Below are 12927 nucleotides of genomic sequence, written 5' to 3' on the forward strand. Positions count from 1 at the left end.
CTTGACAAGTTTGACAACGTGAGGTGACACTGTTTTGCCATACAGGGTTTGTTGCCCTGGTCCTTCAGATACAACAAATTACTGTAACTCAGTAACAATAAAAGAGCTTTTGAAGTTGAACAACAATCTTCTAAAGATCCAAAGTGTTTTGGGAATGGGTAGAACTTGAATGAAAACAATAGCTTTTGATTGGGCAACTTCATTTCAGACATTTGACCAAACTTACAACTTATCAATTGTATTCATTATCACAGCCAGCAGTCTTACTTGGGATAAGTGGTTCTACAAAGTCAATGAAATAGCAAAGGACAACTTCAGAGGGTAGGTCACAATTCAACCTCTGCAACTTTATTATACTACTCCAATCTTCAGTCAAGATGGCCGAGCGGTCAAAGGCGCCAGATTCAAGCGTTGCTTCCATTCCAATATGGGGATTCTGGTCTCCAGTAGGAGCGTGGGTTCAAATCCCTATCTTGACACATTCATTAACTAGAAACAAAGGTTTATGATTAATTTTATCTCAAGAATAAAGATCTCTGGACGCTATCAAGAGCAATTTATTCAAAGATGGGTGGGTGTATCTTTGGTGTACAGATCTGCAGAAAGACATATGTTGGTCTTTTTCTAAATTTTTTAGTAAAGTGCTTTTCTGTTAACAATGTTATCTAAAATAAAAACTTAAAAATAACTACTGTGCCACTCATTTGAAGATTTGTGCGCTTATGTGACAAACTTTTTTACAGTGTCATCAACCAATGAATGAATGAAAGATTAAATCTATCTATCTATCTATCTATCTATCTATCTATCTATCTATCTATCTATCTATCTATCATCTATCTATCTATCTATCTATCTATCTATCTATCTATCTATCTATCTATCTATCATCTATCTATCTATCTATCTATCTATCTATCTATCTATCTATCTATCTATCTGACTATTTTACTCTGTTTCTGTCTGTAATCATTTTGTAGCCTGACTAGCTCAGCCGGTAGAGCATGAGACTTTTAATCTCAGGGTCATGGGTTCAAGTCCCATGTTTAAGATTCTAAAGGCAACATCTGTTTATTCATGTGTAATCTTTCTACTAGTTCTTTTGTGAGAAGAATTGCAGGTGCTGGCATAAGAATTTGGGACTTTATTTGCATTTTTTCTTAGTGTTGTCTGAGGTTAAAACTTCCCCCAATCGATGGCAACAATTTCTGTTTTTCAAGCAAACGCATTTTGATTCAGGGTAAACTGGTGACACTGCATGAAAACATACTCTGTCAGAGGCCTAGGCGCCCAGCTTGGGGCTTGAACCCACGACCCTGAGATTAAGAGTCTCATGCTCTACCGACTGAGCTAGTCGGGCATTTGACAATCTTGACAAGTTTGACAACGTGAGGTGACACTGTTTTGCCATACAGGATTTGTTTCCCCTGTCCTTCAGATACAACAAATTACTGTAACTCAGTAACAATAAAAGAGCTTTTGAAGTTGAACACCAATCTCCTAAAGATCCAAAGTGTTTTGGGAATGGGTAGAACTTGAATGAAAACAATTGCTTTTGATTGGGCAACTTCATTTCAGACATTTGATCAAACTTACAACTTATCGATTGTATTCATTATCACAGCCAGCAGTCTTACTTGGGAAAAGTGGTTCTAAAAGGTCAATGAAATAGCAAAGGACAACTTCAGAGGGTAGGTCACAATTCAACCTCTGCAACTTTATTATACCACTCCAATCTTCAGTCAAGATGGCCGAGCGGTCAAAGACGCCAGACTCAAGCATTGCTTCCATTCCAATGTGGGGATTCAGGTCTCCAGTAGGAGGCGTGGGTTCAAATCCCACTCTTGACACATTCATTAACTAGTAACAAAGACTTATGATTAATTTTATCTCAAGAATAAAGATCTCAGGACGCTATCAGGAGCAATTTATTCAAAGATGGGTGGGTGTATCTTTGGTGTACAGATCTGCAGAAAGACATATGTTGGTCTTTTTCTAAATTTTTTAGAAAAGTGCTTTTCTGTTAACAATGTTGTTATCTAACATAAAAAAACTTAAAAATAACTACTGTGCCACTCATTTGAAGATTTGTGCGCTTATGTGACAAACTTTTTTACAGTGTCATCAACCAATGAATGAATGAATGAAAGAATCTATCTATCTATCTATCTATCTATCTATCTATCTATCTATCTATCTATCTGACTATTTTACTCTGTTTCTGTCTGTAATCATTTTGTAGCCTGACTAGCTCAGCCGGTAGAGCATGAGACTTTTAATCTCAGGGTCATGGGTTCAAGTCCCATGTTAGGCATAGATTCTAAAGGCAACATCTGTCTATTCATGTGTAATCTTTCTACTAGTTCTTTTGTGAGAAGAATTGCAGGTGCTTGCATGAGAATTTGGGACTTTATTTGAGTTTTTCTTAGTGTTGTCTGAGCTTAAAACTTCCCCCAATCTATGGCAACAATTTCTGTTTTTCAAGCAAACGCATTTTGATTCAGGGTAAACTGGTGACACTGCATGAAAACATACTCTGTCAAATCCCTAAGCACCCAACGTGGGGCTCGAACCCACAACCCTGAAATTAAGAGTCTCATGCTCTACCGACTGAGCTAGTCAGGCATTTGACAATCTTGACAAGTTTGACAACGTGAGGTGACACTGTTTTGCCATACAGGGTTTGTTGCCCTGGTCCTTCAGATACAACAAATTACTGTAACTCAGTAACAATAAAAGAGCTTTTGAAGTTGAACAACAATCTTCTAAAGATCCAAAGTGTTTTGGGAATGGGTAGAACTTGAATGAAAACAATAGCTTTTGATTGGGCAACTTCATTTCAGACATTTGACCAAACTTACAACTTATCAATTGTATTCATTATCACAGCCAGCAGTCTTACTTGGGATAAGTGGTTCTACAAAGTCAATGAAATAGCAAAGGACATCTTCAGAGGGTAGGTCACAATTCAACCTCTGCAACTTTATTATACAACTCCAATCTTCAGTCAAGATGGCCGAGCGGTCAAAGGCGCCAGATTCAAGCATTGCTTCCATTCCAATATGGGGATTCTGGTCTCCATTAGGAGGCGTGGGTTCAAATCCCACTCTTGACACATTCATTAACTAGAAACAAAGTTTTATGATTAATTTTATCTCAAGAATAAAGATCTCTGGATGCTATCAAGAGCAATTTATTCAAAGATGGGTGGGTGTATCTTTGGTGTACAGATCTGCAGAAAGACATATGTTGGTCTTTTTCTAAATTTTTTAGAAAAGTGCTTTTCTGTTAACAATGTTGTTATCTAAAATAAAAAAACTTAAAAATAACTACTGTGCCACTCATTTGAAGATTTGTGCGCTTATGTGACAAACTTTTTTACAGTGTCATCAACCAATGAATGAATGAAAGAAAGAATCTATCTATCTATCTATCTATCTATCTATCTATCTATCTATCTATCTATCTGACTATTTTACTCTGTTTCTGTCTGTAATCATTTTGTAGCCTGACTAGCTCAGCCGGTAGAGCATGAGACTTTTAATCTCAGGGTCATGGGTTCAAGTCCCATGTTAGGTATAGATTCTAAAGGCAACATCTGTCTATTCATGTGTAATCTTTCTACTAGTTCTTTTGTGAGAAGAATTGCAGGTGCTTGCATGAGAATTTGGGACTTTATTTGAGTTTTTCTTAGTGTTGTCTGAGCTTAAAACTTCCCCCAATCTATGGCAACAATTTCTGTTTTTCAAGCAAACGCATTTTGATTCAGGGTAAACTGGTGACACTGCATGAAAACATACTCTGTCAAAGGCCTAAGCACCCAACGTGGGGCTCGAACCCACGACCCTGAGATTAAGAGTCTCATGCTCTACCGACTGAGCTAGTCGGGCATTTAACAATCTTGACAAGTTTGACAACGTGAGGTGACACTGTTTTGCCATACAGGGTTTGTTGCCCTGGTCCTTCAGATAAAACAAATTACTGTAACTCAGTAACAATAAAAGAGCTTTTGAAGTTGAACAACAATCTTCTAAAGATCCAAAGTGTTTTGGGAATGGGTAGAACTTGAATGAAAACAATAGCTTTTGATTGGGCAACTTCATTTCAGACATTTGACCAAACTTACAACTTATCAATTGTATTCATTATCACGGCCAGCAGTCTTACTTGGGATAAGTGGTTCTACAAAGTCAATGAAATAGCAAAGGACAACTTCAGAGGGTAGGTCACAATTCAACCTCTGCAACTTTATTATACAACTCCAATCTTCAGTCAAGATGGCCGAGCGGTCAAAGGCGCCAGATTCAAGCATTGCTTCCATTCCAATATGGGGATTCTGATCTCCAGTAGGAGGCGTGGGTTCAAATCCCAATCTTGACACATTCATTAACTAGAAACAAAGGTTTATGATTAATTTTATCTCAAGAATAAAGATCTCTGGACGCTATCAAGAGCAATTTATTCAAAGATGGGTGGGTGTATCTTTGGTGTACAGATCTGCAGAAAGACATATGTTGGTCTTTTTCTAAATTTTTTAGAAAAGTGCTTTTCTGTTAACAATGTTGTTATCTAAAATAAAAAAACTTAAAAATAACTACTGTGCCACTCATTTGAAGATTTGTGCGCTTATGTGACAAACTTTTTTACAGTGTCATCAACCAATGAATGAATGAAAGAAAGAATCTATCTATCTATCTATCTATCTATCTATCTATCTATCTATCTATCTATCTATCTATCTATCTATCTATCTATCTATCATCTATCTATCTATCTATCTATCTATCTATCTATCTATCTATCTATCTATCTATCTATCTATCTATCTATCTATCTATCTATCTATCTATCTATCTGACTATTTTACTCTGTTTCTGTCTGTAATCATTTTGAAGCCTGACTAGCTCAGCCGGTAGAGCATGGGACTTTTAATCTCAGGGTCATGGGTTCAAGTCCCATGTTAGGCATACGTTCTAAAGGCAACATCTGTCTATTCATGTGTAATCTTTCTACTAGTTCTTTTGTGAGAAGAATTGCAGGTTCTGGCATAAGAATTTGGGACGTTATTTGAGTTTTTTCTTAGTGTTGTCTGAGCTTAAAACTTCCCCCAATCTATGGCAACAATTTCTGTTTTTCAAGCAAACACATTTTGATTCAGGGTAAGCTGGTGACACTGCATGAAAACATTCTCTGTCAAAGGCCTAAGCACCCAACGTGGGGCTCGAACCCACGACCTTGAGATTAAGAGTCTCATGCTCTACCGACTGAGCTAGTCGGGCATTTGACAAACTTGACAAGTTTGACAACGTGAGGTGACACTGTTTTGCCATACAGGGTTTGTTGCCCTGGTCCTTCAGATACAACAGATTACTGTAACTCAGTAACAATAAAAGAGCTTTTGAAGTTGAACAACAATCTTCTAAAGATCCAAAGTGTTTTGGGAATGGGTAGAACTTGAATGAAAACAATTGCTTTTGATTGGGCAACTTCATTTCAGACATTTGACCAAACTTACATCTTATCGATTGTATTCATTATCACAGCCAGCAGTCTTACTTGGGATTCGTGGTTCTACAAAGTCAATGAAATAGCAAAGGACAACTTCAGAGGGTAGGTCACAATTCAACCTATGCAACTTTATTATACAACTCAATTCTTCAGTCAAGATGGCCGAGCCGTCAAAGGCGCCAGACTCAAGCATTGCTTCCATTCCAATATGGGGATTCTGGTCTCCAGGAGGAGGCGTGGGTTCAAGTCCCACTCTTGACACATTCATTAACTAGAAACAAAGGTTTATGATTAATTTTATCTCAAGAATAAAGATCTCTGGACGCTATCAAGAGCAATTTATTCAAAGATGGGTGGGTGTATCTTTGGTGTACAGATCTGCAGAAAGACATATGTTGGTCTTTTTATAAATTTTTTAGAAAAGTGCTTTTCTGTTAACAATGTTGTTATCTAAAATAAAAAAAACTTAAAAATAACTACTGTGCCACTCATTTGAAGATTTGTGCGCTTATGTGACAAACTTTTTTGCAGTGTCATCAACCAATGAATGAATGAAAGATTAAATCTATCTATCTATCTATCTATCTATCTATCTATCTATCTATCTATCTATCTATCTATCTATCTATCTATCTATCTATCTATCTATCTATCATCTATCTATCTATCTATCTATCTATCTATCTATCTATCTATCTATCTATCTATCTATCTATCTATCTATCTATCTATCTATCTATCTATCTATCTATCTATCTATCTGACTATTTTACTCTGTTTCTGTCTGTAATCATTTTGTAGCCTGACTAGCTCAGCCGGTAGAGCATGAGACTTTTAATCTCAGGGTCATGGGTTCAAGTCCCATGTTAGGCATACGTTCTAAAGGCAACATCTGTCTATTCATGTGTAATCTTTCTACTAGTTCTTTTGTGAGAAGAATTGCAGGTGCTGGCATAAGAATTTGGGACGTCATTTGAGTTTTTTCTTAGTGTTGTCTGAGCTTAAAACTTCCCCCAATCTATGGCAACAATTTCTGTTTTTCAAGCAAACACATTTTGATTCAGGGTAAACTGGTGACACTGCATGAAAACATTCTCTGTCAAAGGCCTAACCACCCAACGTGGGGCTCGAACCCACGACCCAGAGATTAAGAGTCTCATGCTCTACCGACTGAGCTAGTCGGGCATTTGACAATCTTGACAAGTTTGACAACGTGAGGTGACACTGTTTTGCCATACAGGGTTTGTTGCCCTGGTCCTTCAGATACAACAGATTACTGTAACTCAGTAACAATAAAAGAGCTTTTGAAGTTGAACAACAATCTTCTAAAGATCCAAAGTGTTTTGGGAATGGGTAGAACTTGAATGAAAACAATTGCTTTTGATTGGGCAACTTCATTTCAGACATTTGACCAAACTTACATCTTATCGATTGTATTCATTATCACAGCCAGCAGTCTTACTTGGGATTCGTGGTTCTACAAAGTCAATGAAATAGCAAAGGACAACTTCAGAGGGGAGGTCACAATTCAACTTCTGCAACTTTATTATACAACTCCAATCTTCAGTCAAGATGGCCGAGCGGTCAAAGGCGCCAGACTCAAGCATTGCTTCCATTCCAATATGGGGATTCTGGTCTCCAGTAGGAGGCGTGGGTTCAAGTCCCACTCTTGACACATTCATTAACTAGAAACAAAGGTTTATGATTAATTTTATCTCAAGAATAAAGATCTCTGGACGCTATCAAGAGCAATTTATTCAAAGATGGGTGGGTGTATCTTTGGTGTACAGATCTGCAGAAAGACATATGTTGGTCTTTTTCTAAATTTTTTAGAAAAGTGCTTTTCTGTTAACAATGTTGTTATCTAAAATAAAAAAAACTTAAAAATAACTACTGTGCCACTCATTTGAAGATTTGTGCGCTTATGTGACAAACTTTTTTACAGTGTCATCAACCAATGAATGAATGAATGAAAGAATCCATCTATCTATCTATCTATCTATCTATCTATCTATCTATCTATCTATCTATCTATCTATCTATCTATCTGACTATTTTACTCTGTTTCTGTCTGTAATCATTTTGTAGCCTGACTAGCTCAGCCGGTAGAGCATGAGACTTTTAATCTCAGGGTCATGGGTTCAAGTCCCATGTTAGGCATAGATTCTAAAGGCAACATCTGTCTATTCATGTGTAATCTTTCTACTAGTTCTTTTGTGAGAAGAATTGCAGGTGCTTGCATGAGAATTTGGGAATTTATTTGAGTTTTTCTTAGTGTTGTCTGAGCTTAAAACTTCCCCCAATCTATGGCAACAATTTCTGTTTTTCAAGCAAACGCATTTTGATTCAGGGTAAACTGGTGACACTGCATGAAAACATACTCTGTCAAAGGCCTAAGCACCCAACGTGGGGCTCGAACCCACGACCCTGAGATTAAGAGTCTCATGCTCCACCGACTGAGCTAGTCGGGCATTTGACAATCTTGACAAGTTTGACAATGTGAGGTGACACTGTTTTGCCATACAGGGTTTGTTGCCCTGGTCCTTCAGATACAACAAATTACTGTAACTCAGTAACAATAAAAGAGCTTTTGAAGTTGAACAACAATCTTCTAAAGATCCAAAGTGTTTTGGGAATGGGTAGAACTTGAATGAAAACAATAGCTTTTGATTGGGCAACTTCATTTCAGACATTTGACCAAACTTACAACTTATCAATTGTATTCATTATCACAGCCAGCAGTCTTACTTGGGATAAGTGGTTCTACAAAGTCAATGAAATAGCAAAGGACAACTTCAGAGGGTAGGTCACAATTCAACCTCTGCAACTTTATTATACAACTCCAATCTTCAGTCAAGATGGCCGAGCGGTCAAAGGCGCCAGATTCAAGCATTGCTTCCATTCCAATATGGGGATTCTGGTCTCCAGTAGGAGGCGTGGGTTCAAATCCCAATCTTGACACATTCATTAACTAGAAACAAAGGTTTATGATTCATTTTATCTCAAGAATAAAGATCTCTGGACGCTATCAAGAGCAATTTATTCAAAGATGGGTGGGTGTATCTTTGGTGTACAGATCTGCAGAAAGACATATGTTGGTCTTTTTCTAAATTTTTTAGTAAAGTGCTTTTCTGTTAACAATGTTGTTATCTAAAATAAAAAAACTTAAAAATAACTACTGTGCCACTCATTTGAAGATTTGTGCGCTTATGTGACAAACTTTTTTACAGTGTCATCAACCAATGAATGAATGAAAGATTAATCTATCTATCTATCTATCTATCTATCTATCTATCTATCTATCTATCTATCTATCTATCTATCTATCTATCTATCTATCTATCTATCTATCTATCTATCTATCTATCTATCTATCTATCTATCTATCTATCTATCTATCTGACTATTTTACTCTGTTTCTGTCTGTAATCATTTTGTAGCCTGACTAGCTCAGCCGGTAGAGCATGAGACTTTTAATCTCAGGGTCATGGGTTCAAGTCCCATGTTTAAGATTCTAAAGGCAACATCTGTTTATTCATGTGTAATCTTTCTACTAGTTCTTTTGTGAGAAGAATTGCAGGTGCTGGCATAAGAATTTGGGACTTTATTTGCGTTTTTTCTTAGTGTTGTCTGAGCTTAAAACTTCCCCCAATCGATGGCAACAATTTCTGTTTTTCAAGCAAACGCATTTTGATTCAGGGTAAACTGGTGACACTGCATGAAAACACACTCTGTCAGAGGCCTAGGCGCCCAACTTGGGGCTTGAAACCACGACCCTGAGATTAAGAGTCTCATGCTCTACCGACTGAGCTAGTCGGGCATTTGACAATCTTGACAAGTTTGACAACGTGAGGTGACACTGTTTTGCCATACAGGATTTGTTTCCCCTGTCCTTCAGATACAACAAATTACTGTAACTCAGTAACAATAAAAGAGCTTTTGAAGTTGAACACCAATCTCCTAAAGATCCAAAGTGTTTTGGGAATGGGTAGAACTTGAATGAAAACAATTGCTTTTGATTGGGCAACTTCATTTCAGACATTTGACCAAACTTACAACTTATCGATTGTATTCATTATCACAGCCAGCAGTCTTACTTGGGATAAGTGGTTCTACAAGGTCAATGAAATAGCAAAGGACAACTTCAGAGGGTAAGTCACAATTCAACCTCTGCAACTTTATTATACCACTCCAATCTTCAGTCAAGATGGCCGAGCGGTCAAAGACGCCAGACTCAAGCATTGCTTCCATTCCAATGTGGGGATTCAGGTCTCCAGTAGGAGGCGTGGGTTCAAATCCCACTCTTGACACATTCATTAACTAGTAACAAAGACTTATGATTAATTTTATCTCAAGAATAAAGATCTCAGGACGCTATCAGGAGCAATTTATTCAAAGATGGGTGGGTGTATCTTTGGTGTACAGATCTGCAGAAAGACATATGTTGGTCTTTTTCTAAATTTTTTAGAAAAGTGCTTTTCTGTTAACAATGTTGTTATCTAACATAAAAAAACTTAAAAATAACTACTGTGCCACTCATTTGAAGATTTGTGCGCTTATGTGACAAACTTTTTTACAGTGTCATCAACCAATGAATGAATGAATGAATGAATCTATCTATCTATCTATCTATCTATCTATCTATCTATCTATCTATCTATCTATCTATCTATCTATCTATCTATCTATCTATCTATCTATCATCTATCTATCTATCTATCTGACTATTTTACTCTGTTTCTGTTTGTAATCATTTTGTAGCCTGACTAGCTCAGCCGGTAGAGCATGAGACTTTTAATCTCAGGGTCATGGGTTCAGGTCCCATGTTAGGCATAGATTCTACAGGCGACATCTGTCTATTCATGTGTAATCTTTCTACTAGTTCTTTTGTGAGAAGAATTGCAGGTGCTGGCATAAGAATTTGGGACTTTATTTAAGTTTTTTCTTAGTGTTGTCTGACCTTAAAACTTCCCCCAATCTATGGCAACAATGTCTGTTTTTCAAGCAAGCGCATTTTGATTCAGGGTAAACTGGTGACACTGCATGAAAACATACTCTGTCAAAGGATTAAGCACCCAAAGTGGGGCTCAAACCCACGACCCTGAGATTTAGAGTCTCATGCTCTACCGACTGAGCTAGTCGGGCATTTGACAATCTTGACAAGTTTGACAACGTGAGGTGACACTGTTTTTTCATACAGGGTTTGTTGTCCTGGTCCTTCAGATACAACAAATTACTGTAACTCAGTAACAATAAAAGACCTTTTGAAGTTGAACACCAATCTTCTAAAGATCCAAGGTGTTTTGGGAATGGGTAGAACTTGAATGAAAACAATTGCTTTTGATTGGGCAACTTCATTTCAGACATTTGACCAAACTTACAACTTATCGATTGTATTCATTATCACAGCCAGCAGTCTTACTTGGGATAAGTGGTTCTACAAGGTCAATGAAATAGCAAAGGACAACTTCAGAGGGTAGGTCACAATTCAACCTCTGCAACTTTATTATACCACTTCAATCTTCAGTCAAGATGGCTGTGCGGTCAAAGGCGCCAGACTCAAGCATGCTTCCATTCCAATGTGGGGATTCTGGTCTCAAGTAAGAGGCGTGTGTTCAAAGCCCACTCTTGGCTCATTCAATAACTAGAAACAAAGGTGTATGATTATTTTTATCTCAAGAATAAAGATCTCTGGATGCTATCAAGAGCAATTTATTCAAAGATGGGTGGGTGTAACTTTGGTGTACAGATCTGCAGAAAGACATATGTTGGTCTTTTTCTAAATTTTTTAGAAAAGTGCTTTTCTGTTAACAATGTTGTTATCTAACATAAAAAAACTTAAAAATAACTACTGTGCCACTCATTTGAAGATTTGTGCGCTTATGTGACAAACTTTTTTACAGTGTCATCAACCAATGAATGAATGAATGAAAGAATCTATCTATCTATCTATCTATCTATCTATCTATCTATCTATCTATCTATCTATCTATCTGACTATTTTACTCTGTTTCTGTCTGTAATCATTTTGTAGCCTGACTAGCTCAGCCGGTAGAGCATGAGACTTTTAATCTCAGGGTCATGGGTTCAAGTCCCATGTTAGGCATAGATTCTAAAGGCAACATCTGTCTATTCATGTGTAATCTTTCTACTAGTTCTTTTGTGAGAAGAATTGCCGGTGCTTGCATGAGAATTTGGGACTTTATTTGAGTTTTTCTTAGTGTTGTCTGAGCTTAAAACTTCCCCCAATCTATGGCAACAATTTCTGTTTTTCAAGCAAACGCATTTTGATTCAGGGTAAACTGGTGACACTGCATGAAAACATACTCTGTCAAAGGCCTAAGCACCCAACGTGGGGCTCGAACCCACGACCCTGAGATTAAGAGTCTCATGCTCTACCGACTGAGCTAGTCGGGCATTTGACAATCTTGACAAGTTTGACAACGTGAGGTGACACTGTTTTGCCATACAGGGTTTGTTGCCCTGGTCCTTCAGATACAACAAATTACTGTAACTCAGTAACAATAAAAGAGCTTTTGAAGTTGAACAACAATCTTCTAAAGATCCAAAGTGTTTTGGGAATGGGTAGAACTTGAATGAAAACAATAGCTTTTGATTGGGCAACTTCATTTCAGACATTTGACCAAACTTACAACTTATCAATTGTATTCATTATCACAGCCAGCAGTCTTACTTGGGATAAGTGGTTCTACAAAGTCAATGAAATAGCAAAGGACAACTTCAGAGGGTAGGTCACAATTCAACCTCTGCAACTTTATTATACAACTCCAATCTTCAGTCAAGATAGCCGAGCGGTCAAAGGCGCCAGATTCAAGCATTGCTTCCATTCCAATATGGGGATTCTGGTCTCCAGTAGGAGGCGTGGGTTCAAATCCCAATCTTGACACATTCATTAACTAGAAACAAAGGTTTATGATTAATTTTATCTCAAGAATAAAGATCTCTGGACGCTATCAAGAGCAATTTATTCAAAGATGGGTGGGTGTATCTTTGGTGTACAGATCTGCAGAAAGACATATGTTGGTCTTTTTCTAAATTTTTTAGAAAAGTGCTTTTCTGTTAACAATGTTGTTATCTAAAATAAAAAAACTTAAAAATAACTACTGTGCCACTCATTTGAAGATTTGTGCGCTTATGTGACAAACTTTTTTACAGTGTCATCAACCAATGAATGAATGAAAGATTAAATCTATCTATCTATCTATCTATCTATCTATCTATCTATCTATCTATCTATCTATCTATCTATCTATCTATCTATCATCTATCTATCTATCTATCTATCTATCTATCTATCTATCTATCTATCTATCTATCTATCTATCTATCTATCTATCTATCTATCTATCTATCTATCTATCTATCTATCTGACTATTTTACTCTGTTTCTGTCTGTAA

The 12927-nt window shown here is 37.1% G+C and overlaps 12 non-coding genes across 12 annotated transcripts; 9 read left to right on the top strand and 3 right to left on the bottom strand.

Annotated features, from left to right (window-relative positions):
- The first annotated feature begins 2241 nt into the window (after window positions 1-2241).
- Window positions 2242-2314, top strand: trnak-uuu (transfer RNA lysine (anticodon UUU)). Its single transcript has one exon. It is a non-coding gene; the product is annotated as a tRNA-Lys (tRNA).
- Window positions 2315-3006: 692 nt separating this feature from the next.
- On the top strand, window positions 3007-3115 carry trnal-caa (transfer RNA leucine (anticodon CAA)). The gene is made up of 2 exons: window positions 3007-3044; window positions 3070-3115. It is a non-coding gene; the product is annotated as a tRNA-Leu (tRNA).
- Window positions 3116-3506: 391 nt separating this feature from the next.
- trnak-uuu (transfer RNA lysine (anticodon UUU)) lies at window positions 3507-3579 on the top strand. Its single transcript has one exon. It is a non-coding gene; the product is annotated as a tRNA-Lys (tRNA).
- Window positions 3580-3817: 238 nt separating this feature from the next.
- Window positions 3818-3890, bottom strand: trnak-cuu (transfer RNA lysine (anticodon CUU)). The gene has a single exon. It is a non-coding gene; the product is annotated as a tRNA-Lys (tRNA).
- A 1004-nt stretch (window positions 3891-4894) lies between these two features.
- On the top strand, window positions 4895-4967 carry trnak-uuu (transfer RNA lysine (anticodon UUU)). The gene has a single exon. It is a non-coding gene; the product is annotated as a tRNA-Lys (tRNA).
- Window positions 4968-5206: 239 nt separating this feature from the next.
- trnak-cuu (transfer RNA lysine (anticodon CUU)) lies at window positions 5207-5279 on the bottom strand. Its single transcript has one exon. It is a non-coding gene; the product is annotated as a tRNA-Lys (tRNA).
- Window positions 5280-5660: 381 nt separating this feature from the next.
- Window positions 5661-5769, top strand: trnal-caa (transfer RNA leucine (anticodon CAA)). Its single transcript has 2 exons — window positions 5661-5698; window positions 5724-5769. It is a non-coding gene; the product is annotated as a tRNA-Leu (tRNA).
- A 539-nt stretch (window positions 5770-6308) lies between these two features.
- trnak-uuu (transfer RNA lysine (anticodon UUU)) lies at window positions 6309-6381 on the top strand. Its single transcript has one exon. It is a non-coding gene; the product is annotated as a tRNA-Lys (tRNA).
- A 693-nt stretch (window positions 6382-7074) lies between these two features.
- trnal-caa (transfer RNA leucine (anticodon CAA)) lies at window positions 7075-7183 on the top strand. The gene is made up of 2 exons: window positions 7075-7112; window positions 7138-7183. It is a non-coding gene; the product is annotated as a tRNA-Leu (tRNA).
- A 412-nt stretch (window positions 7184-7595) lies between these two features.
- Window positions 7596-7668, top strand: trnak-uuu (transfer RNA lysine (anticodon UUU)). Its single transcript has one exon. It is a non-coding gene; the product is annotated as a tRNA-Lys (tRNA).
- A 3873-nt stretch (window positions 7669-11541) lies between these two features.
- trnak-uuu (transfer RNA lysine (anticodon UUU)) lies at window positions 11542-11614 on the top strand. The gene has a single exon. It is a non-coding gene; the product is annotated as a tRNA-Lys (tRNA).
- Window positions 11615-11852: 238 nt separating this feature from the next.
- trnak-cuu (transfer RNA lysine (anticodon CUU)) lies at window positions 11853-11925 on the bottom strand. The gene has a single exon. It is a non-coding gene; the product is annotated as a tRNA-Lys (tRNA).
- Between the last annotated feature and the right edge of the window lie 1002 nt (window positions 11926-12927).

This window comes from Nothobranchius furzeri, chromosome 7, assembly GCF_043380555.1.
Source record: "Nothobranchius furzeri strain GRZ-AD chromosome 7, NfurGRZ-RIMD1, whole genome shotgun sequence".
NCBI classification, from domain to species: domain Eukaryota; kingdom Metazoa; phylum Chordata; class Actinopteri; order Cyprinodontiformes; family Nothobranchiidae; genus Nothobranchius; species Nothobranchius furzeri.